Source organism: Lagopus leucura, unplaced genomic scaffold (genome assembly GCF_019238085.1).
Source record: "Lagopus leucura isolate 7727_CA_CO unplaced genomic scaffold, USGS_WTPT01 Super-Scaffold_741, whole genome shotgun sequence".
Taxonomy (NCBI): Eukaryota; Metazoa; Chordata; class Aves; order Galliformes; family Phasianidae; genus Lagopus; species Lagopus leucura.
Window position 1 is genome coordinate 5,037,758 of NW_024962256.1, and position 23,553 is coordinate 5,061,310.

Genomic DNA, 23,553 nt, shown 5'->3' on the forward strand with positions numbered 1-23,553 from the left:
ATTGACAGTCACTGGCTCTTGTGGATGTGTATGGAGACCAAACAGTGGATGTGAGCACAGTGAGGTGATAGGTGGTGTGTTTCATCTGTGGTGACAGTGGGTCACCTCCACTGGTTCAGATTTTGACAAGTGTGACATGCAGGCTCCTGTTCATCATTGGTGAAAATACATAGCAGATGGTGGTGTCTATGCTGGAAATTAGTGTTTTATAGCTGAGAGTTTGCTCTATCAAATAGTATGATTGTTGTAGTTTCCATGGAAATAAAGAGGAGGCATTTCTTTCGGAGCAACCTATGTTATATTTCAAATAGCATACAAATGTTCAATCTCACACGTGTTTCCAAAAAGGCCTGAAATACTCAATTCTCCAGGGAACATTATTTATTAGTGCTGAACTGTGCGTTATTCTGGTCCCTTTACACGTGCGCAATTTGCTGAATACAGTTGCCTAAATACCATTTTAATTTTAAATCTAATATTGAGCCTTTCAAAGAAGTTTCCCTAATGGCATGTTAAATATAGATAAAAGCACATGACATCCTATGTAATTTTTAATCTTAATTGTTTGCTTAGTTATGACTGGTTCTTTTTCTTGGCACCTTAATATTTATATATGAAGCACCCTAGAGAGGCTTCACAGCGAAAATATTTGGAGTCACCAAGGGTCAAAGCTGCTGTTCTAAAAGCACAGCTTGGTGTTACATGAATGAGACCCATAGTTATGACTCCTGAGGTTGCAGCGTGGCAGATTGGCTTATCTCTTTGCAGCCCATAAGCAGTCTACTTAATGACTGCTGCTTTTGTATGGAAGAAAGAAAGATTTCAAGCCAGATTCTTTGCCGCTTTCATCTTTAAAAATGGGTATTATTTATGCTACCCAAGTGAAAACTTCCTTGAGGTAATGGCAACTGGAATCATTCAGAACATTCCTGCAAGAGGGCAGCTGCCAATCTGCTGCCTGCTTCCCATCACTGCCCACTGCCCAGCTCCCTCCTGCTCTCCAGGTGTACCTGCCTTCAGCCTTCAGCTCGTGTGGATCTCCCTCATGACTCTGTTTCTTCCAAATTATGTTTTATGAAGCAAACCTTATTTGTAGGGTGGATTTCTTTTTTTCTGCAGCTGAAGTGTTATTATTTATTGGAGCCAGTGAAGCACTGTGCATTGTGCCAGCCTTAGCAAAACTGTTCCTTTATAGCCCCTTTCTCATGAATATACAGCAGCTTGTGTCTATCCTATCTCCTTTCATTTTCATTTATGAAATATAACAGTGTGGGAGGCTCACATATGTAACTAACCAAATTATTTGCGTTCCTTTGATTAGCTCGTTATGTCACATTAGTGTGGTAAGGTATGTGTGCATGCAGAGGCAGTCCAGCCTCAGTGTTTCAGCATCATCTACCATCTACCAAATCAATAGATTGTATAAATAGTTTTAAAGCTAATGTGCACATTCATGGATCTGCTGTCTGTAGCCAGGGTTCTTTGGTGCCTGAGTTATGGAGTGGGCCTCACTGTGCTTCTTCCAAGTGATTTACTGATCCTGGTGAAGGGCTTACAGGAAAGTTGTGAGCTGCTTCTGTGGAGGATTCTTTCTTTCTCTTCAAATATTAAACAAGTTGTCTGAGCTTGAGTCGTCAATTCATTCTGATAGAATCAGGTGAGTTTATGCTGATTTATGTGTCTAAATGATATTAACTTTGTATTCCTGGAACTGACAGATTTATCATCCCTTTATATACATAGGTGAAAAGATAGAAATGTACCTGATAATGAACCACTAAGAGACTGTTGGATACTAAATGTGTGTGTGTGTATATTATATAAAGCAAGCCCTGGGAGCTCCTTAACAAAACATCAGAGATCAAAACTGTCATCTGTTCTGCCATGGTGTCCTGGTGCAAAGATGACAAGGTTTACTGGAACTAATAAAGTAACACAGCTGTACATGAGCGCAAGCCACAACATCATCATTTCTATTGTTCGAATGAGTAAGAGAAATGCTAGCTTTGTTTGTGAAGAGTCCTGGTTTTTTTTCTTTTGAATTTAAGTTCTTTACATGATAAAGAAGGTGGGAATCAAGGCAAAGTTCAGGAACCATTAGAGAAAGGTGCTCTGACACTTTGCCATAGGTGGATTATCCATGTGCAGAAGGTCGCAACCTTAAGAGCGGGAAGGGACCCTCTGTCTTTAGCAGTGTAATTGTATTTATTATCTGGTGCCTGACAACTAAATTGTAATGATTCTGCTCTGCAAAGTGAAAATAGAAGAGTTATCATAAAATCTCTGAATCGTTCTATTTGCATGGAACATAGCATCTAGTCCAGTCCCACCACTGTAACACTGGGGTCCTAAAGCAAGTGGGTTTCCTAAATGTAAGAGCTCTCACTTCCATTTCCTGAGATACGTGCTGGTTTGGATGGAATGTCTTTCTTTATTCTGCATGCCTTTTGGAAAAGATAATACATAGAGTAGATTAAACCCATTTTTTCCTCCTTTTTTATTTTAATGCTCAGATAGGGCACATTAAAACAGCTGTACTACTGCTTAATGGGCTTGGCTGTTTCTAAAGAAGTCAGGAAGAAATATATTTCTTTCTGCTCAAATTGTAGAAGTTATTTTTGTGTCCCATGTGTATTATCTCAAATGATGGCGCATATTTTTCATTATGTTTTCTTGGCTTGTGCTTTTCCTGAAAGCACTGTTCTATACTGCACATTACTCTGTAATCTTCTTAAGTCATAATTTCACTTAGACTGTAAATAGAAATCCATTTGTGTAATTAATGATTGTGTTATTACAGGAAGATTTATTTATTTAATTTAACTCCTCTTACACGTAGATGTCAAACATGCCATCGTTAGCTTGGAGCTGGGCCACGTAATGTAGTTAGCAGCCTGCCTCTTCCTGAAGTCAGAACTGGAACATTCATGGCAGAAGCTGCATTTTAGACCTCAGAGTTATGAGAGAGATTTGTCTGAAAGTGGAAATCAAACAGCTTGAGCAGCCGTGTTTGCCCAAGGCAGTGTCTCTGAGGGAGTATGACTTTCCCTGTCCCATCACTCTTATTCAGAAGTTAATCCTCAAATCTAATGTGGGAACTGCTCTCTTCTTACATGTGTGTGACACAGCTTACAAATGAATGGAGGAGTGCAGAGGAAAGCAACAACTGTCTCTTGGAAGAAAAAGGAAAGCCATGGAAGGGACTGCAGAAAGGCAAAAGGTAGAGTAGCTATGATCTCTAAAAGAAGCAGATTTTTTTTGTATTATGTTATACTGAATGCATACTCAGCACTGGAAAAATTCACATCATCAGTATGCTCTCATAATTCAGAGAGCCCGAAGCATCTTGGTTCTTACTGTGACACGTGGGAGTGAATCAAGGGCAGAACCTGGCTCTGTGGTAGAATAACCCAGCTTGGCTATTTAATAAGAACAAACATCCACAGCCTCAGCCTCAAGCTTTTTTGTTATTTTTCCCCTCAGTCATACCTAAAACAATTGAGAATATCTCTGAATTGAAGTGAGGAAAGACGAAAGTAATTCCAACATTTCTTTAAACTGCTTATTGATAGGCTCTAATTGATAGTTCCAGCAAGATGGGGCCCTTCTCCATACTGGCTTTGAACCAGAAATCAATGCTTCAGGAAGTACAATTTTTAATTCTGTGCCTCCTGAAAGGAAAGCGTGTCTGTGGTTTTCTTCTGGATCAGCCGTGTGGCTGGTTGAAATGCATGCATTATTCAGTACATTGATATTTAATTTCTTTAGTTAGCATGTCTGAGTTTTTTAATGCGCTGTTATTAAAAAGGAATTACTTCAAAACCTTTATTATACTGAAAAACCAGAAACAGGGAGACGTCATACACTGAGGTAACCGTACTCTTTGGTGACCCTATCCTGCCCTTTACAAAAGCCAGCTTAAGTTGGTTAGAACTGCCTGTGATTGCTCATCTTCTCTAGTCATTACTTCCTGCATACACATAACAGAAGAAAAGTCTTGTGCCAAAGAAGATTAATGAAAATCTACATTACACTTCATTCAAAGCATCTGCCTGCTTTGGAAGTCATGCACTGGCACACATACTAATTAGAGCAGAACAAAATGTGCCTTTTTTTTTTCTTTCTTTCTTTTTTGGGAGGAAATTGAAAACCAAGAAGCTATTTTCTCCCTAATTTTTTAAAATGGTCGCACCAGCTGTGCACATTAAGTATCTCATATGCAGTGTGCATTGAGACTGCTGCAGGGGTTAAATTAATAATTCTACTTTTTGAGAAGAGGCACTGTGACAATCATGCTTGAGGAGGGAGAATTTTATATTTCTACAAATGAATCACTCAAAATGATGGCTGTGAATTTATCTGCCTGGTGAAAGGACTGGCTGATGCTCTGTATGTAGTGCTATGTGCTAGCTGCTGAATAAGGGGGGAACAGATGGTATATTATGACTAACTTTTACAGTGGGAATAAAGCACAGGTAACGATTTGGCTATTAACAGAGAGCACTATTGAGGAATTTCTTGAAAGAGTTGAATTAAATGTATGGCATTCTGTGCTTGTCCCTAAGTGATTTCCCTGCCTTGTGACTGAGAGAGGAGGGGATGAAGGCCATGGGATTGATGGGAAAGAGGTTGTGAAACCAGTCCTTTGCCTTCTGAGCAGTGTCACTGCATTGGGAAACCCCACTGCTACAGGACCAGGACCCAGGAGGAACAAACAATGCCAACACTCAAAAGTAGTTATTAAAAAAATAACAAAACAAAAAAGTGTAGTGTAATGGGAGTCCCAGGTATCCACTTGCATGAGATGGATCTGTTTAAAAGAGAGAAGGCTCTACAGAGCCCTTCATCTTGTGTGCTACATGGCAGAATCACATCTTTCAATCTGTCAGTGTTTTTTGCCATCAAAAGGCTATGAAATTCAAAGAAAAGTGTTCTTTATGCATTATTCAATGCAGCTTTCCAGTTGCGTGCCTTGTAAATAGTATTTCTAAAGGTTTTGAAATGATGAGGAGATGGGACTGGCCAATTTTCGTTAGAATACTTTAGAATTTTCATCAGAACTCAAAACAGTGCTCCAGTGGATTAGAAGAATGGCGAGTGGCCATGGAACACCCAGTTTCTGTAAGCGTGTGGCTACCAGAAAGGACATCTCAAGTCAGCGCAAGGTGGTTTGGAAGAAAAGTCTGTGTATGTGAGCTATGTGACTGCAATTGTGTATGCAAATTGGGTTCCCTCACCCTCTCAGTGCTTTGCTGACAAGTAACAAATGTAATTCTTATTGAAGTCTGAGAAACGCCGATACTGATGGCTGCAAAGAAATTGTGGGAGAGAGAAGTAAACACCGGAAAATGATGCGTATTTGAGACAGAGCAGATTGTAACGCTGGCTGGATGGCAGGTGAACACATACTTGCCCCAAGCGTACTGAGGTTGGAAATCAGTTTTTAGGTTTTTTTTTTTTTAATGACTAAAAGAAAGACCCAGGCTTGCTAACAGTTTATAATGGGAGCAGCAAGAGCCAACTTCCCGACTGACGTTGCAATGGCTAATGATGAACTTACAGTGGGGAGATGGTGGCATTCGTCTCATGAGTGCAGGCAGGTGGGCACCAGCTTCCAAAAAGAGCACATTGAGGTCTACATTTCCATCAGCATTCATCCTCTGGATCTCAAGCAAATTCTGAAAACAAAGGTATGTGCTGCAGTTGGCAGGTGTCGAACTTTGGCTTTGTGGTATTTACAGAGTTAAGGTTCTGCCACTGTCAGCTGCCCTCAAAAAAAAAAAAAAAAAAAAAAAAGAGGAAAACTTTTTTTTTTTCCCAAAACTGCCGGTGTAAGAAGCTTTTAATAATGCTGAAACCATTTGTAACTCTCTGCATTGAATTTTTGTTTCCCCATCTGCCATTTCCCTCCAACTAATGAGCTGGCCCCTGTAACCCCGCTGTTGAGCAGCACAGTGTTCACATGGGATGAAAATAGATCCCAGCAGAGCAACACCTGAATGATATGTGCTCAGGCACAGGTTCAACACTTCTGTTTTAGTGCTCAGGAACGTGAAGAATGAAGCACATTGAAAGGGGCATTTTAATAACAACGTCTTTGGCTGCTGCATTGATCGCGCAGGCTTACAGACAGCCATTGCTTGAGGACAAAAATTAACGTTTTATTTTGTTTAGAAAGGCTCTGTGGGATGGGATGAGACTCACTGCCTGCTCCCTCTGTGTGTTGCCTTGATTCACGAAGGAGTTCATGGGTGTGTAAGCACATACACCATCAAATGGATGTGTTGGTCTCTCCTTAGGTTTGTGCATCTTAGAGCTGATGCTAAGCAAGAAAATCTTGTTTTACTCTTAGTGCCTCTTCAGACCATGCGTTGTTTTGCACTGTGCACTCTTTATAACAGAAAATGAGCGAAGAATTTGTGGAAATGGGTCTGACAAAGAGCCTTCTCTCAGCATCCGATCACAGCAGGTACACCTTGCTGAGAGCGTAACAGGATCTCAAACACCGATATTATCTTCTGTATTAAACCTTCCTGTTGCGGTGTGGAAAGGAATACAAATTATCTGTAGTTTCAACATTTAAATACCACAAAAATGCCTGATAATAAGCAAGCTGAGAAGCTATTCAGTGGAACTAAGCCTGACATGGTCTGTAAATAATGTTGGTAATGCGTATTAGGTTGGTTTCTCATCTCTGCCTTCTTTTTGTTTTGATGGCTATCTACAATTTCCTACCACTTCATTGTATCTTACAGTGAATTTCACATTAAATTGGTCCAGTTTATTCTTTCTAATTTATTAATAAGACCTGAAATGCTGCTATATTCCAATTTTGAAATGATGAATGTACAAAAAATAAGTTCTTCTTTGATTTTTACTTTTTTTCTTTTAACTTTTCTCTTTCTGTTCCTTCTGATGCTGGGGATGAGATCAAATAGAAGCCAAGCCGTAGGTGATACAGGACCTGTTTCTCAATGACTTTTTCACTCGCAAACAAAGAGCCTTAGTGCTGCTGAGGTTTGGGTACCACGGGTCAATGAGGGCTGCCCAGGGTGAGCAATGTCCATGTCATGTTTTTCAGATACACCCTTGGTTTCAGAACAAGGTGAGGTTGCTTCAGTAACTCAGGAACAAGTGTGTTTTTTTAAAGCTGCTTCAGTATGTCATGCATGTGCAGCCTTGAATTAGACAAATCTGAAGAACTTAGTGCTGTAAAACTGCAGGAGGCTGCTTAGGATAACAAGTAAATCCAGATTTAAATGTTTAAACTTTTAAGTATCTGAACTCCAGTGCATAAATGCAAAGCCCTGGAGATATTTTTGTCACTTCGTGTGTAATGTATGGTGAGGTAGTTAAACCACAGCGTTTTCTTTGCATTTTCAGTGCTGGATTTTACTTCTGTCAAAATCAATTTCTGAGTCCTTTAAGGTGTTTGTTTAATTGTCTCAGCCTATGCAAGGTCATATAAAGAGGTGTTCTTGTTAAAAAGGTGAACTGTAGGGAAAGCAAGAGATGTTTTAGTTTGAGTAATATTTGGAAAATGTTTAGTAAAGAGATGTCTGTAGCATTTAATAAAAGATACAATTTTGACCTTGAGAAATCTATCATGCTTGCTTAGAAAATGCTGAGAGCTTATCTGCTGCAGTTTACTCTAGATGCATCTTTGTGTTTCGTACGTGGGTGGTTCTTGCCAGAGACAACTGGCGTTGATAGCAGTAAGTCGTTCTCTTCATTGAGATTGCAGTGTTTGGGCGAATCCTCGGTTTATCTTGTGGTTTATTGTGTGTGCAGTGGAGTTAAATCTACAGTTGGATCAGGTTGCTTTGACTGGTGTGGGCTCTGAGCACCTGACAGAGTTGAGGCTGTCCCTGTTCTCTGCAGGGAGTTGGACCAGATGGCCTTTATGGGTCTCTACCAGCTCAAGGAATTCTATGATTCTGTGATTCTAAATGAGAATGAGCTGATCTGTCTGGGGCTGAGAGCAGCAGTGTAGTCACAAGTGTGATTCTACTTCAGAAACAGACATTGCTGTCCAGCTTCAAGCTTGCCCTTAAAGTCCCACATTTCTTAGTGTGTGAGTAAGAGAGCAGTGGAGATGTAAGCTGTTACCTAGAGGGGCTTTCCAGCAGTGGGCTCCCTGCTATTGTAAGGCTTGAAACAGGGTGAGGGTTTGTCTCTTCACAGAGCAGTCAGATAAATGCAAGGTCTGAAAAAGCCCAATCCCTTCTGGTCTAATGAAACGATGCTTTGTCTGGCAGAAGGAGTAAAATCACTTCCTATTTATCCACCTGCCTGCTGAGAATGAAATTAACCTAAAGAGGTGCTTAATGGCACCCACTAAGCCATTAGATTAATTAAACATCCTTATAACATGTACTTTCTGGGAAAGCATTTTTTCCTGTCTGCCCTGAACACTTATGATACAATGCATCAATACAATGATACAATGATACAATGATACATACATACAATGATACAATACAATGATACAATGATACAATATGCACAAATGATATATAGTGATAACTATTGTGTCACCACTGACCTGCTGCTGCCTCCTAAGTGTTCTGGGCTATGTATAGGAATAAATACATAAAAATAATATTGTCGAGATGATATGCATAGTTGCATTTTCAGACTTTTCAAAGCATGAATCCCCTTGGTGCTTCCTTTTAGCCACTTCAGTAATGCTCCTGGCTGTAGATGTGTCTCTGATGGAAGCCTGTGTGGTGTATCCATGGCCACATCCCTCCTTTTATCCTTTTTCCTTTTTATTTGCTTCCTGCAAATAATCAGTCGCAAAAAAATACAAAATGGACTCGTTCTGTTGGACTGAATTTGGAAAGGATGTCCAGCTTAGCTTAAGAAAAGCAGAATCACAGAGAAGGACCTGTGCTTTCCATCCACTCATTTTCATGAAGGGATGATTCTGGGTCAGTATTAGATTACAAAAGGAAAACTTCAGCCAAAACAAGTACGCTCAGATACTTACTGGTGCCAACAAAAGCAACACATTTCAGAAGCGGTGCCAGGCATTCCTAGAGACACAGCCATCCCTACAGATGCATGGAATTCAGTCCCCAGAGCATAGCTGAAGCCTTCTGGATAAAGGAAATAGCAAGTCTGGTCTAGGAAACAAAACAGAATATCCACTTCTGATAGGAAGTTACTGAAAGCAAAGCATGGGGTCCCATGCAGGTGGCATGCTGAAATAGTTACCAGATTTTCATCACATGGTTTGGATCATTTTGAATTAGCATACAGGGGCATGTAGTTGGGATGAAATAACAAGCTGAAGCTTTGTATTAGATAATGAATTAGCTGCAATGACTGAACTGGTCCTGCCACCCAAAACACCCTCTGTTTGCTGGATCCCCAAAAGTGGAGCATGGGGAACTCAGTGAAAAATCCTCTATTTGTATATGTATGATTAAATAATAATAATAATAATAACTTTTTGGAAATGATAAATGGTTGAATTCAAACTAATTGTCTGTTACACTGTAGCAGATTTACAGATTCCCACTGTGATACAAAAGCTGAAAGTATTTTTCCTTCAGCTGGTTAATGTATTCAGAGTTTTTTTAACTAGGGCTGGAAGTGATGAAAACACGTCATTTTTCTGACATGTATTCTCAACCAAGAGCTCTTTACTTGTCTTTTGCAAGTACAATAGACTGTCTATAATAATATGTCAGCTCTAGCAGTGGTATTTTTGAAGCAGATTTTCATGTTAGTCATCAACTCCTGCTCATATTAGTAAGCCTTAGATGTACCAATATCTCATTGAAGGTGCTGAGATTTTTCATGGCATAGGCACTCTGTCATGAATTGGAGCTGCATATTGCAGCCCTTTGTGTTGAGATCTATGCTCAAGGCAGAATGGAAATACTCCCAAAGAACGTAGCAAAAGGAAATGGCAAATTTTATCTAAAGCTTGTTCTGTGGGTAGCATTCATGGTGCATTTGGGAATGGCTGCCATATGAACTCCAGCTTCTCTGGGCTTTGACACAGTTGAAGACATTTGTTCTGGGATATGAAAGTGTTTTTGTCATTTTTTCTTTCTTTAACAGGAACTAGATTTTAGCTTTTGTGTTTGTTAGTTTTTAAATGAAAACCAACCAACTGAGGAACTCAGAACTTATTGTTCTGTGAATGATTTCAAAAACATATTATGATTGCATAGCTGTTCATGGGGTAAACTGGGGCACCTAGACATCTTAGAGATGATGACATATTTAGGGCACTATTTGGTATTGTGGATGGGTAAAATACAAAGAGCTATTGATATGGCAATTACACTAACATACAAGTTCTTCAGTGTTTAGAATCAAAGCACTGTTGTAGTGCTTGGTATCCTTGCCCTTAACTTTTGCAGCCCACACTGTTGTGCTCAAGCAGGCTGTCCCCATCCCTCCTAGAGGCTGCTGAGCTCCAGCCAGCTCAGGATCTTATTCAGCCAGCAACACTGTGCAGTGTTCAATGCTGGGCTCCTGTGGCTCTGACAGCACAGCCCTCCCTCCGAATCCACAGCATAACATCTGTGACAGTGCCTCAGGCAGATGAATTCTGACGTTTTGTTTGTGAAATGCTTGGAATTGCCTCAGAAAGACGAGATCGTGCTGCAGCAGACACAAGTATTTTGGAGATCTTTTCCTAGCCTGTGTCGTTGCAGGGCAGTTGTCGTGGTTACAGCTGTAGATGCTGAGCCTGTGTGTTTGCAGCAATTTGCCATGCTTGCTGCAGATAGTGCTGCATGTGATGTACGTGGAAGTAGTTTGCTGTCTGTACAGTAAACTGATTTTTTCAGGTACTGTCAGTTGATCTTTTTCCTGTGAGCATGGATTTACATACCTACAGATATGGCAGGGACAAATTATTTTCTAGAAATGTTCATCTTCTGGATGAGAGCACTGTGAAATGATTCAAGGCATTTATAACAGGATTTTTTTGAGAGAAAGCCGGCGTAATGGTGCGAGTTCACTGCAGGGCTGCAAACATTACTCAAGGTTTGGAAAATCTGCCATTGATTTAGAGGTTGAATTGGTTCACTCTTCTTTAATATAAAACTAAGTGATACGCTCAGCCTGGAAATACTTTGTCCTTTCCAGTGGGGTACAGCTTCTTTCCCTCTCACACAAAGCCTGCTCTATGCCTAAAAACAAGAAACGAATTGGACAGTTAAGTGGCCAAAAGCAGAATGGGTACTTAAAGCCATTAAGTCAAGGCCATTGACTTCCTACAAGAAGGAACTCAGCTCAGCCAAAGTTTGATCCAGTGAAACTTGCCTCAAGGATATCCAACAGATCTGTCTGAAGGATGAGGTATGAGAATGACTCTTCCTGCCCTTCTAATCTCTGGGATTACAGAGAGACAGATTGATGGCAGAGAACAAGAGTTTATGTGGAACAGAATAAAGGCTTCAAGGCCAAAGTGGATTCCTTAACAGCAATTAAAGCCTTGCTGCTTTTCAGGTCAGATTTCTCAGTTAATCGTGCAGGTCATTGTTAATTCCAGCCAAGCATTGCAGAACACAGAACACCAACTCTAAACCACCTTTGGCAAAACTGGATGGTGTGACTCATCTGCCTTCTGTGTTAATTGGGAAGTGTTATATACCTTTTTTTTTTTTTTCATTTTGGGTTTTGCTTGTTGATAGTTTTTTTTTTTTTTCCTTTTATTTTTCCCAAATACTTTTAAAACTAACACAGTTTCCTACCTTTCTACCACTGCGACCCTTTCTACCTTTCCTACCTTTCAAAAAACTTGAGTTTTAAGTGTACGAAAAAAATTTAGTTGAGAGAGTAACAATGAAGCTAAACAAAATATACTAAAAGAATGGTATCACCAGGTTCATTTTGTATTGACTTTAGAAAAGTCAATAAATACTGAAGTTAGATGTGTGTATATATATATATATATGATAAAATTTGAAGAGGACAGGCAAAGAAATCAAATAATCTTGGAAATATGCTGCATAGAATGGATAGATACAATATGGCTACAGCAGAATGACATACAATATTACTGATCAAGAAGGAAAACTATTTTACTTCAGTTTTGAAATACGAGTATTGCAATCTTATTGATGGAGTTGCCATAGACTGTTCCACACAGTTTACAAAATATTAGATGAAAATAAATATTCTCTTCATTCCTTGTAGAGAAGTTGTTTCTATTTCAGCACGTAGCAAAAGTTCTAATTACTAAACTTTTGTTTTCCTCTTTGCTTGTGCTTCCATTTTATAATTTTACATCCCCAAACAGCCCTTTTCCTTCACCTTTTCTCCATAATTATGGAGCAGACAGTGCGCATCTTTGCTCTCAGAGCAGGACCTGCGTTGGCAGCGGGTGAATCTTTTGCAGAGGATGATGTTCCCTTTGCTGTGTCTCCAGCAGGAACTTGCTGCCAATTATTTTTTGGAAGAGCTGACTTACAGTAAACAGATCTCTTTTAATGGTGACAGACTTAGCAAAGCAGAGTGAAATAATAAGTATCATAGAAAGAGAGAGCTGACTGAATTAGTGAAGTGGAAATCAATCCTGCCAGGTAGTGAGAGGTTTGGTGACAAAGTGAAAATCTCCAAACCCTGGAAGGTTTTATCCATCTCTCAAATAATGCTGTTTTGCGTTCTGAGGGTATTTCATGTCTTCAAGATGCACAGCAGATGTTTCTTAATTCTCCTAATGGTTCTATGGAGCAGGTGAGCATTATCTCAGCTTTACAGATGGGCAGAGAGGAGTACAAAGAGGTGGAAACTGGCTCAGACCACAGTGTGAATCAATGGCAGAACCAGGAACAGGATTGAGAAGTGCCTGGGAGTGCACGCCTGTGCTGAAACCACTCAACCGCACTGCTCCCGACGTAAGAAATGGAAATGAATTTTTAATATTCCTGTTTCCGAAGGAAGGCTTTGGATTTTAGAAAAATTAAATATTTATTTCATTATGTATGACTTCATAAGCCCATAATTTATACCAGATAGATTTATTGGCTTTATTTCCCCATGATAATTATGTAGCCCTTGTTGATCTAATGGGCTTGTCATTTTTAGTGATGTATCCATCTGCCCAAAGATAAGCATTATTTGCCTGTTATATAGTTAGGAACACAATAGAATGCACACGAAAATTGCACTGAGCTTGAACACTAAAATGAAGGGGTTTTTCCTTCTCCCAAATGCAGATTTAATGCACCAAATTAGTTTGGAACTACTTCAGTTTCCTTAGCAAACTCAATCCTCTGATATTTATCAGGCTGGCAGCTTTGAGGTCCTCTATTTACTTAAAATACCGAATATTTGAACTGCTGATATACAGCAACAACACCAGCAGATTGCACAGGGTTTGGAAACATTGAGCAGTGTGTATCAGGAGGAAGGCTGTGCTCACTGCTGCTGCCTGGGTGCCCGTTCTGCCCGAATCTCAGAGCATCATGTTTGGCATGAACTGGAAGGGAGCACAGAAACGCCTAAAACAGCCATAAGTAAGAGAGGCTTTCCTTACGTCCACGAAGTCCTTCTGCTTCACAAACTCATGAATTACTTCACTGCTGATAGTAGAGTACCAAAGCCTCTGCACTGTAATGTAAGTCAAATGTTTCAGTCTTTTTGTCTGATCAGCCTCGAAAGTCATTTAGCCTTAGGAATTATCCCATAAATCAGCATTGCATTTTCAGCTGAAAGATGTGTATTTATAAAAAATTGGGCATTATTAAATTTTGCATTCCTGCACTATTACGGTAAGTAAATAGAGTCTTACAGGTGCATTTAGCCAGGGAGTAAAAAGGAGGGCACTGCTGGATATTTTATATAAATGTGTCCTTTAAAGGTTAAGCACAAATGAAAGGATGTAGCATATCATTCAATTACATTACTGTTTCAAAGACAGCATTATTGTTACATAATTTAAAACCAGATAATGCCTTAGAGAAAAACAAGGATCAAGGGAGGGGGATGCGGTGACACAAAAGAACCTCCATGTAAGCGTAGGAAAAAGACACAGGCAATTGAAAGTTTAAATGGACCTGATTCTGGATGGACACATTAACTCTTATCCTGCCTTCAGTCTGTTTTCTCTTTGGGCCCTGAAACAGCATCAGTCCATGTCCTGCCCTTGCTCTCTAAACTTCTCCCAAGCCTTGCAAGCATCAGAGGGAGATATCAGAGCCAGAGCCTCTCATCTCCTTTCCTCCCTTGACCTCACCTCTGTCTCCCATACTTCTGCAGGCAGCCCATGCATACTCCTGAGGAAGAATGTGGCCAGCATACTGCCAAGTGCTGCTGAATGGAAGTGGGTAGGGGATAACAGGAAAAGCAAAATGACTGGAGGAAGGTAAGTGTTCATGGCAGCCAATGTTTCTGCACTTCTCCTATTTCCCTGAGCAGGGAAGGTAAATTTTCTTCTTCTGTCTTCTATTGTATTTTATAGGCCACCTTGCTGTTTGATGGTTGTATCTATCTCGTTCTATAGCAGTTTGATTGACAGTCAGGGGTTTGGCAGCTGGTTAATTTTTTTTTCCCGGAATAAATATTTCTATCTAAAATATGACATCTATTCCTAAACAATCTAGTCAGTGTTTTGCACAGAATTCTAACAGGGTGATACACTGTAGCATTATTATTTGAGTGCTGTTGTTCTTTGGTTCAGTATCAATTTCATTTTTAAGGCGGTGGTTTTCTATCTTCTTGTCAGCTATATCTCTAGCTTTTATCAACATTATTCAAGCAGCGTAAAATTACAGTTTATGTATTAGGAGCTCATATATAGGTTCTCAACAATGTCTCTTCTTACCCAGCATCAAACACACTGTTACCTGCTTTGCAGAAATGTCTAGATTTATGGCCATGTGCTATAAATGGGACATTTCAGGAATTTTTGTCTGTGGCTGCTGCTTTGTTGAGTGTAGCCATTCACTGGTAGGATATCTTCTATATTTTCACAAAGAAGGAATTCTGGCAACTCCCTATGTTGTTGGATAAGCATAATCTCTGCACAAACATACCTTGCCCAACACTTGGCATGCTATTGCCTTCCTCTAGTGGGTCTCAAAGCCAAAACCAGCACAGTTGGTAGTGATGTAATAAAAAGAGATAGTTTGCAATGACCTTCTCTGAAACTTGGCCAGGAATCTATGTAAAAAATCTCCATGAGACATTCTCTCTGCAGCAGAGTAAGAAACTGTCAGGATGCCTAATGCATCTCTACCTTCCCTCCAATTACCAAAGGCAGAAGGGAGTGAGAGTGTGGAAAACAACGATCTTGAAAACCATTTTTCTTTAGCGGATAAAAAACAACACCAATACGCAGAAGAGGCAGCAGGAATTTGTGTACTGATGTGGCTTTGCAGTATCAGCCTGCTCTTTAGGTCCTCTCCCTTGGATATATACTTCATGAGAGCAGCCACTGTGGAGGTGGGTTGAAGGGCAGAGGAGACAGGTTCGTGGGCAGGCAATCAATGTGGTGCAATTCCTGGGATGAGGCAGCAGATCCTGCAGCTACTTACGAGTCCATTACTCACATCAGGCTGCGTGGCCACGGTTTGCAGGGTACTGCCTGCATTATAGAGGCCAAATGCTTCATAGCCCTGTGCACCCTCGTACGACGCATTTAATTAAAGATGTAACACAGCCGCAGAGAAACACGAGTTCCTGATATTTCCATAGAGCAACCATGAATTTTTTAACTAGAGGGATATAATACATGATTATCATCTCTTCAAAGCTTAAGCGTGCCACCTTCATGTGAAAATGTTTTGTATACAAATATTAGAAAGCTTTCCTCTAATCATTGAGTCAATATTCTGCTCAGAAATAGTTTTGAAGTTCTTCACAATGCATCCAGTCAGCTGCATCATTTACATATGCTGGAGGGGCTGGTGGCTGAACAAACAAAAGTGTAAATTGCACTTAAGCTACAGAGGAGGGAGAAGCAGAACAGGTATGTTTGTGTCTACGCTTGTTACTAAAGGATGAAAGGATGAAGAAGAACTTAAAATTTATTCTGAAAAGACATTAGACTGCAGAATTATGATGCAAAAATATTCAGCAGAACAAGGAGTCTCAAATGATAGCTAAAGGCACTAAGCCAGAAGATTGAAATGTAAAGGTTGTTCATAGTGGAGAGAAAAATATTTATTCCTTGTTTTCTATTCTAAACAGATTTCTTCCCGATGCTGTAATCTCATGCTGCTGTTCATCTCTACCTGTGGCTTTGCTTATTCCTTCGTCCCCTCCATAAATCACTGCAGCTGGTAGTGCATTCACCCAATCTTCCTGCCAGGATGGTGCCAAACCTCTTCCCGTCAGACACCTGAACTGGTGAATTCTCACAGCTAAACACCCCTATTTTCAACTAGGGAAACTGAAGTGAAAGAAAATTTCAAAGGTACTCAAGACTTGTGTGATATGGCACTGAGCTCTGTGCTCACACAGAGAGCTGTTGGTTTTAGGCATGCTAAATGAAACACATTTTACATCTGCAGCAGAGTAAGAATAAGTCTCGTTTCTTTTGCCTGAACAAAAGGCAAAGCAGATAGCAGCTGCTGCTCTTGAAGCAAGGATTTCAAAACTGAATGGCAGCGTGCTCTCATTCCTATTCATTTGACATTCAGCTTTCAGATAGTGATGTTCACTGTCGTATTTATCACTTAACTATGATGGGTTGTTTGGGGTGACAGTTATGGATGGAAGCAGCCACAGTTCTCACCACCTTTCCAGATCCATTTTAAGTGGTTTCTGCTCCATCGCTAAGAGCTGACGCTGCTACTCCCATGAGTTGGGAGATAGAAGCACTGTATGAATTTGGACTTTCTCCTTCCTGTGGTTGCCCTACGGTGTGCTTTCCTTAGCAGTTAAATAAAAATAAATAAATCTTAATCGTGGACTCTTCTTCTCTCACCCCTAGTAATTAAAAAAAAAAAAAAAAAGAGATCATTTTGTCCTTTTGGGAAAGTGTAATGGAAAAATATAATTCAGGGAAGAGTTTTAAATATTAGGGAAATTCTTATGTTTGTGTGAAAACCCTTTTCCTTGTGCTTGTCTAGCTACAAATATAAATTCATTCCTGATTTTTTTTGTTTGTTTAATATAATGCAGCCCACATAGTATGATACTAGTTAGATAGCTGTGTCTTTTTTTTTTTTTTTTTTTTTTTTTTTAATATTAATTCTTCACTTTTAAGGTGGAAAAGAACACAGCCAGGCAGAGGAGACTCTTTCTCACTCCTTCAACCACTGCTGGTGAAATGAGCCCCACACTACGTGATCGAGAGAACTGACTTCCAGCTTTGATAGGCTATAAATAGTAGGCACTGTAATTGTCCAGCAGTTCTCCTGCAAGGAAGAGGTAATTGTGTGGATGAATAAAATATTGGCATTAAAAAAACATTTTAAGCTTAATCTCAAAGTAGCTGATGAAGTATTTCTGTGGCAGACCTGTCAGCTCCCATGCTCTCAGTAGTACCTTCTCATGCTTGGTTGGCTCTTTTGTAAGAAGAGAAAAAGAATTAAAAAAGAAGAAAAATGAAACACACCAAAAACACAAGCACAGTACAAAAATGCACACACAACACTACAAGGAGATGATCCTGAAAATCAAATGCCTGCATTTGGAGAGGGTCTTCTGCACTTCTCCACGTTACCTCAGATGGGGGAGTTCCCAGCCCTGCCTCTTAGGCAGAGCCAGGGAAGGTGCTTTTCTCTCCGTTGCCCATCCTCAGCCTCACTGTACCTGAAAACCTCATGGTTCAGCCTATTTCTTCTCCGGTGGGCAGAGCCATGCTTCCTTCTCCTTCTGCAGGGATGAAGCTTGGGCTGCCATTGCACTGTGTTCTTGGAGAGACCTTCAGCTCAAACTGCTATCTATGGCCCATCTGTGGGACAGCCTGCAGCCTCCAGGCAGAGCAAAGCAGCCAGAGCACACCTGGGAGGGGAAGGATCCTGAAAACTCTGTTTGTGCTTGTGGAATGGCATCAGATTATGACCAGTTCCTGGGATTTGGTTCAGAAATGCAAAGGAAGGCAGGGAGGTGGGCTGGCTCCTCCATCCTGGACCATAAGTTTTGTGCAGGGACTGGGGCTACTTGAGGCCTCCCACTGCATCGTTGCATAGGATGAGGGGAGGAGGAAAGAAAAGTGACTGGCAGATTCTGGCATTTTGAGATCACTGATAGCCTTCATGAGGCATTAGTTTTATTTAATATGAAGAGTGTCACGTCGGGTCCAGTATTTCAGGGGGAGATATAAGATTTAACAGCAATTCACAATGCTAACATCAGCCAAAGCATTTCTGTTTGGATTTTAGTTCTCCAGCACAAGGATGACAGCACTGAAGATTAAAGCTTTTTCTACTCCTCTTTAAGATCTCAGCAAAGTGCAGATTTGAAACACAGAAAGAGGTTGACCTTCGTATTAACCTGAATCTCTTTTCCTGTTTCTTCTTGAACATATTTTATTCTCTTTATGCACAGTGGGGCTCCTTTTTTTCTCATGTGAAGCTGTTGAATGAAATGCCAGAAAGATGGAGTGTGCACTTTTACATCAAAGAAATGATGAGACCATAAAAACTCATTTCCCTTGTGACTTCTTAAATTGTTGCTAAGGAATTGAAAGAGTCTGTTTGAAACAATGTGTCCCTTTAAATTCTGTTTTCTTATTTGTCTTAAAACACAAAGCCACAGTTTCTTGTAGACCCTGATTCAAAGGCCACTGACTGAAGTCAATAAAAGATTCTTAGTCGCTGTGGTTAGATGTAGGTCAGATTTTTCAAGCATTCCACTATGCAAAACCCAGGACAGACTGATTTCAAAAGTTCACAGAAAGAAAGAAAAAGGTCTAGTTTGTTTTTGTTCATTCAGAAGGTTAAAAACGTCCCCTTCAAATGAGTCAGAACTGTGTCTTCTGTCAACTGCTGAGCAGAACGAATCTGACAAGGGCAAGTAAAGTGAAGCAGTGGTTAAACTCAGAAATCCAAAGAAGTAGAAATATTGATTTACTTTAATTTTTCTATGCAGAGTAGTGATGTGCAGTAGAAGCACAAACAAACTCCTCAGTTTAGACTGTTGGGGGGAAACCCTGCCTATCTCTGTGTAACAGTTTTGGGCAATCACTTTCACTGCTGGGGTGAACAGTTTGTTAGTACTATAATCCAGTGAGTTGCTAGAAATGGTCTTGATTGGAGAGCATTGTAAAGCAATTAAGTTCTGACTATTAACAAAGCTCCCACAGAGAGCATTAATTTTTGAAAGTAGACAAAGTCTGCATTACGAGTTTCTAGTGACTGTGTAAAAGCGTGACTGTAGTGAAATATGGAAAAGGCTGCAGTAAGTCTCAACTGCTGTAGATATTCCTTATCAACTTCCAGGAAAAGGTTTTAAAGTTCCAATTTAGAAAAGCATTTAAATGCATTCTGATATTTATTTCATTTTAATTGGATACAGGTTTAACAAATTGCTAAGTTTTTGCATAATAAGTAGCAATTTAAGTATCTTCTTATAGAGCTGGTTTGGGTTTCATTTAAATATCCTTTTCTCGGAATTGGAGCCTTAGTCATCTGAACTGTAATGGGATTTTCTGGGTCTAAAATCCAGAAAATGCCACTTTTCTCTCAGACCCAAGTCAGTTGTCTTCATCAATGAGATATCCATACCGTGTGCACACATTCCTTTCCAGAACTCCAGTCTTCTGGGTTCTTTATCTTACTGTTTGTTTCTCTCTGCAAAGGCATATGAGATTTTAAGCAGGTGACTTAACAGTTGTTCAAAAGAGTGATTTCTTGTGTTAGGCAGTTTAAGTAAAATGCTGTGCTGAAGAAGATACTAAAACCCCCGAGTGCAGGTCTCCCTCTCCGATCATGCTCAGAGGTTGGGATTGCAGTTCGTCATCTTCCCATCTCTTGTACCCAATTTCTGCTTGCTCTGCTCGGTTTTATGCCTTCAAAGGGACATTTGCTTTAACGGTCCCATGCTGGGATTTCAGAACAATGGAAAAACATCGCTACCAGTAAAATATGTGTAACTATTCTCAAAACATCTGCACGAGCCAACAGGACCTATCAAAGCCTTTGCAAAGGCATAAAGCCAACTTCTTAGATTACGTTGTTTATAATCTCTCTTGGGTTATTTCCCAATAACACAGAAAACGTGTGACTTTTTGTATCTAGGAAAGGAGTTTGGCCAGTGCTGAAATGGGAGTTTGGTATCTTTACCAAACAAGGCTACATGTTGTGATGGGCAGTCTTTAGGATTCTGAGTAACTGAATGGTCGTAGCACTTTGCTTTCTGAAGATAGATCAATCATCTTCTCAATTACACGTGTTTTTTAGGTTTTTTTGTGTTGTTTTTCTCCTTGCAGTGTAATTCTGAACCACGTGATCAAGCCAGGTGTTATTCCATGCTACTGCTTCTGAAAATGCTGACACAACAGATGCAGGCATACGGGTTCAGTGAATCAGGAAGAGATAAGTGTCAGCTTTCCTCTATGATTGTGACTGCAAAGATCTTTGTGCTGCATGTTTATTCTCCAGTGTTTAGAAAGGAAAAGTTCAGCTATACCAGTACTTTGTTACTTGAAAACTGCACTGAAAGTGGGTATTTTCTGCTATTACTTAAAGCTCAGTGTTGGTTGCAAACCCAAAGAAAGCAGGTACCCATGTTCAATACCCCTACCTAATGCACTGTTGTGTTAGATACCACAGTTCTAATTCTGTAAGACAGCTTTCTTGGAAACAGAAGAAAATCAGTCTGGAATAGAAAAAAAACCCTCCAGAAGATTCAGTTTCCATTGTAAAACCAGCTGTTTGCATTTTTAATATCCCACCTTGCTAGTTTTTCTTCTTCCATCAGGAAGAAGTTCATAACAAATTCACACCTTTTAATCTAAGGGTAATGAACAGACCTCCCAGTGTTGAAAGCCTGCTGTACAAACAGCAAAATTATTCAGACTTCCAGGAGTAACTTAATTAGAAGGATTCTTCAGAGTGGCTTTTTTTTTTCATTTGAAAATGTGGTATTTTTCACACTGTACAGCACAAAAACCTTTGGCATTTTTGTAAAGTGCAATAAAATAATCATGGGGAGTTTCTGTTACTTTCTCTATAGGAATTGCTACCCATTTTTCTTTTTAAGCTAATTTAAGGGACAAAGTAGCTCAATAAACTGTTTTCTGTTTAAAAGGTGACTTTGAAGAAGAGTGACATGGTAACTTTCCACAGTGATTATGGAAAATATTGTTTCTGCTATTTATGAAATACACTGTGATGCTCTTTTGATTAAAAATGAAGATGAAAATCTTTCAAAGCCTTTGAGACAAAATTATTGCAGCAAACAAAAGAATGAGAAGAGTTTGCTGATGGTGTGGAGTTCTGCATGGTCTTGAATATGTGCTGCTCTGTGGAAGAACCATTTCTAGAAATGGCATTTGTCCCCTCAGACTTGTTATGCCCAGGTGTTTTACTTATCTGTTGTTCCACTTATGTTTTCTTTTCTTTTCTTTCAACAAATACCCAGGAGAAGTTAAAGTGAATCCTATATTCTCTGACTAGATGCTAATTGCCAGCATCAGTACTGAATCTGAGACAGACTTTAGCTCCGTGTGCAATTACCAGGCTGATGTATTGAGGAACTGAGATCCCAAGATGAAAACCAGAAGAACGAGGTGCAGTACTGTCATTTGGGAAGATAGTACCCCAGTTTCACTGCTTATAATTACAGAACATCATTAACTTTTGAAAATGAACAGGAAAATCTGCTATTAGTGTTCTTTCCAGCTGTGATGCAGCACGAGGGGTTCTCAATGTCTATGCTTGTACTTTTTTCCTTCAGCTAAAACATCCCTTTCTTGAAGAGAACATTTATGACTGAGAAGACCAGGGACTCTGGGAATGATATTCTAACAGAGTTAGAAAATGCCAGAATGTTACTGACCTCAATCAGGATTACATTTCTGAAGCAGTTTGTGACATTCTCTTGCCATGAGTAGTTGTATAGTTTGTTTTTCAGTATTAGGAAGATCTACAGTAAAGGAACAATGCAATTCATCTAAAGAGAGGAAATTATAACTTTTGTTCAGTTCTTTACCAACATTTATTGACTTTATTTCTGCTTAATGATACGGCAGTGACACCAAGTCCAGCCCTTTGTTTGCAGGTCAGTAGATTTAAATGCTCACTAGAACAAGAATTCTGTGTGATCATTAAATGTATTTTTAACAAGTGTCCTTTCAAAACATCTCAAGGTAACATTGAAAGAAAAAAAAAAAAAGAAAAAAAGCAAACAGTAGGAAGAACTGAGAATCATTTGCATAGAAATGATGACATTCCATCATGAAGTCCTAATTTGTGCCTATGTTTTAGGATGTTTATGGTGATTCCAGGGCTGATTACCATATTAATGTCATGAAAATAATAAAAATGTACTGATTTAGTGCATTACTCCCTTAAACCAGTCATAAGAAAAGATTTACCTCAGTTATTCTGTGGTAAAAATTATATTACTCATTTTCTTCATCTTCAGTGCATGTGGTAACACAGAAATATCACTTTGCAAAGTGCTTTATATCAAGGGATTTCCAGACCACAACAAAGGAGTGCATGTTAAAATCATGAGAAATGCAGTTCAAGGTGATTCATGAAGGAAATAATCAGTGTTTATGAATGCTAAAATGTGTTACTCAACTACGTGCTAGTAAATTTTGCCTATGCATAAAAGGGGAGCGTGCTTAACACTGTAACTAGGAAAGCTTTACTGTAGTCAGATTTGCTGCTATTGGACTGAAAAAAAAAATAGTGAGGGAAAGAGAAGTTAAATAATAAAATTTATTTCACTTTGAAATCAACTCCTTTCTAGTAAGATGGTGAAGCTGTGAAAATGGCTTTCGGAGCAAAGATGCGAGAGGTGGTAGGGACCGAACAGAGGTCTAGAAAGCACAGGCTCTGAAGAAAGCCTTTATGAACTGGGATTCTTTTAGATTAAAAAAAGAGAAGGCAAGGGCTAGGTGACTTCACTTTCAGTTTTATATTTCTATGGTAATAAAAGGAACTGAAAGAGAATCACTGCGCCCAAAGACAAAATCCTTTCAGAAAATGAAAATTATTTCTGCGTAAAAGTTGAACTGTCACCTATCCTACAGACTTATGCAAAGAAACAAGGAGACATCAGTGTCCTTTCACTGCCAGAACAGACAGGGAAGCATCTCGCATGGGTTGGCAGGACTTTGTTTATATGCAGGAAAGGGGAGTGCTGACTGTCTTGGGAGAATCTGCCATTTTTTCATTTTATTTATAAATATTTAGCTAATAGATCAGCTGTTTGGAAATACTGGATATAGACCATTGGAAATGGTATTAAGCAAGCAAATAAATAACTGGTTTTAAACTGTGGGTGGTAAATGCATTTACAAAAACCTTCACAAGGAGCACCTGGCAACCTCAGCAGGTCCTGTCAGTGGAACTTGCTAGTGAAACACCTAATCAATAGCGCGCACAAGCTATGTACCATATGGTCATATACTTTTCACTAGGATGATGAATTATATTCTAGGTTATGAAAGCCATCTTT

The 23,553-nt window shown here is 39.6% G+C and overlaps 1 long non-coding RNA gene across 2 annotated transcripts; it reads left to right on the top strand.

The window, feature by feature from the left end:
• The first annotated feature begins 3,130 nt into the window (after positions 1-3,130).
• LOC122175762 lies at positions 3,131-21,252 on the top strand. 2 transcript variants are annotated; one of them, XR_006177503.1, is made up of 5 exons: positions 3,131-3,220; positions 12,722-14,335; positions 16,162-16,387; positions 17,183-17,346; positions 20,351-21,252. It is a non-coding gene; the product is annotated as an uncharacterized LOC122175762 (long non-coding RNA). The 2 variants fall into 2 exon arrangements; XR_006177502.1 differs by lacking the exon at positions 3,131-3,220 and having other exon boundaries at positions 12,276-14,335.
• Positions 21,253-23,553: the final 2,301 nt, after the last annotated feature.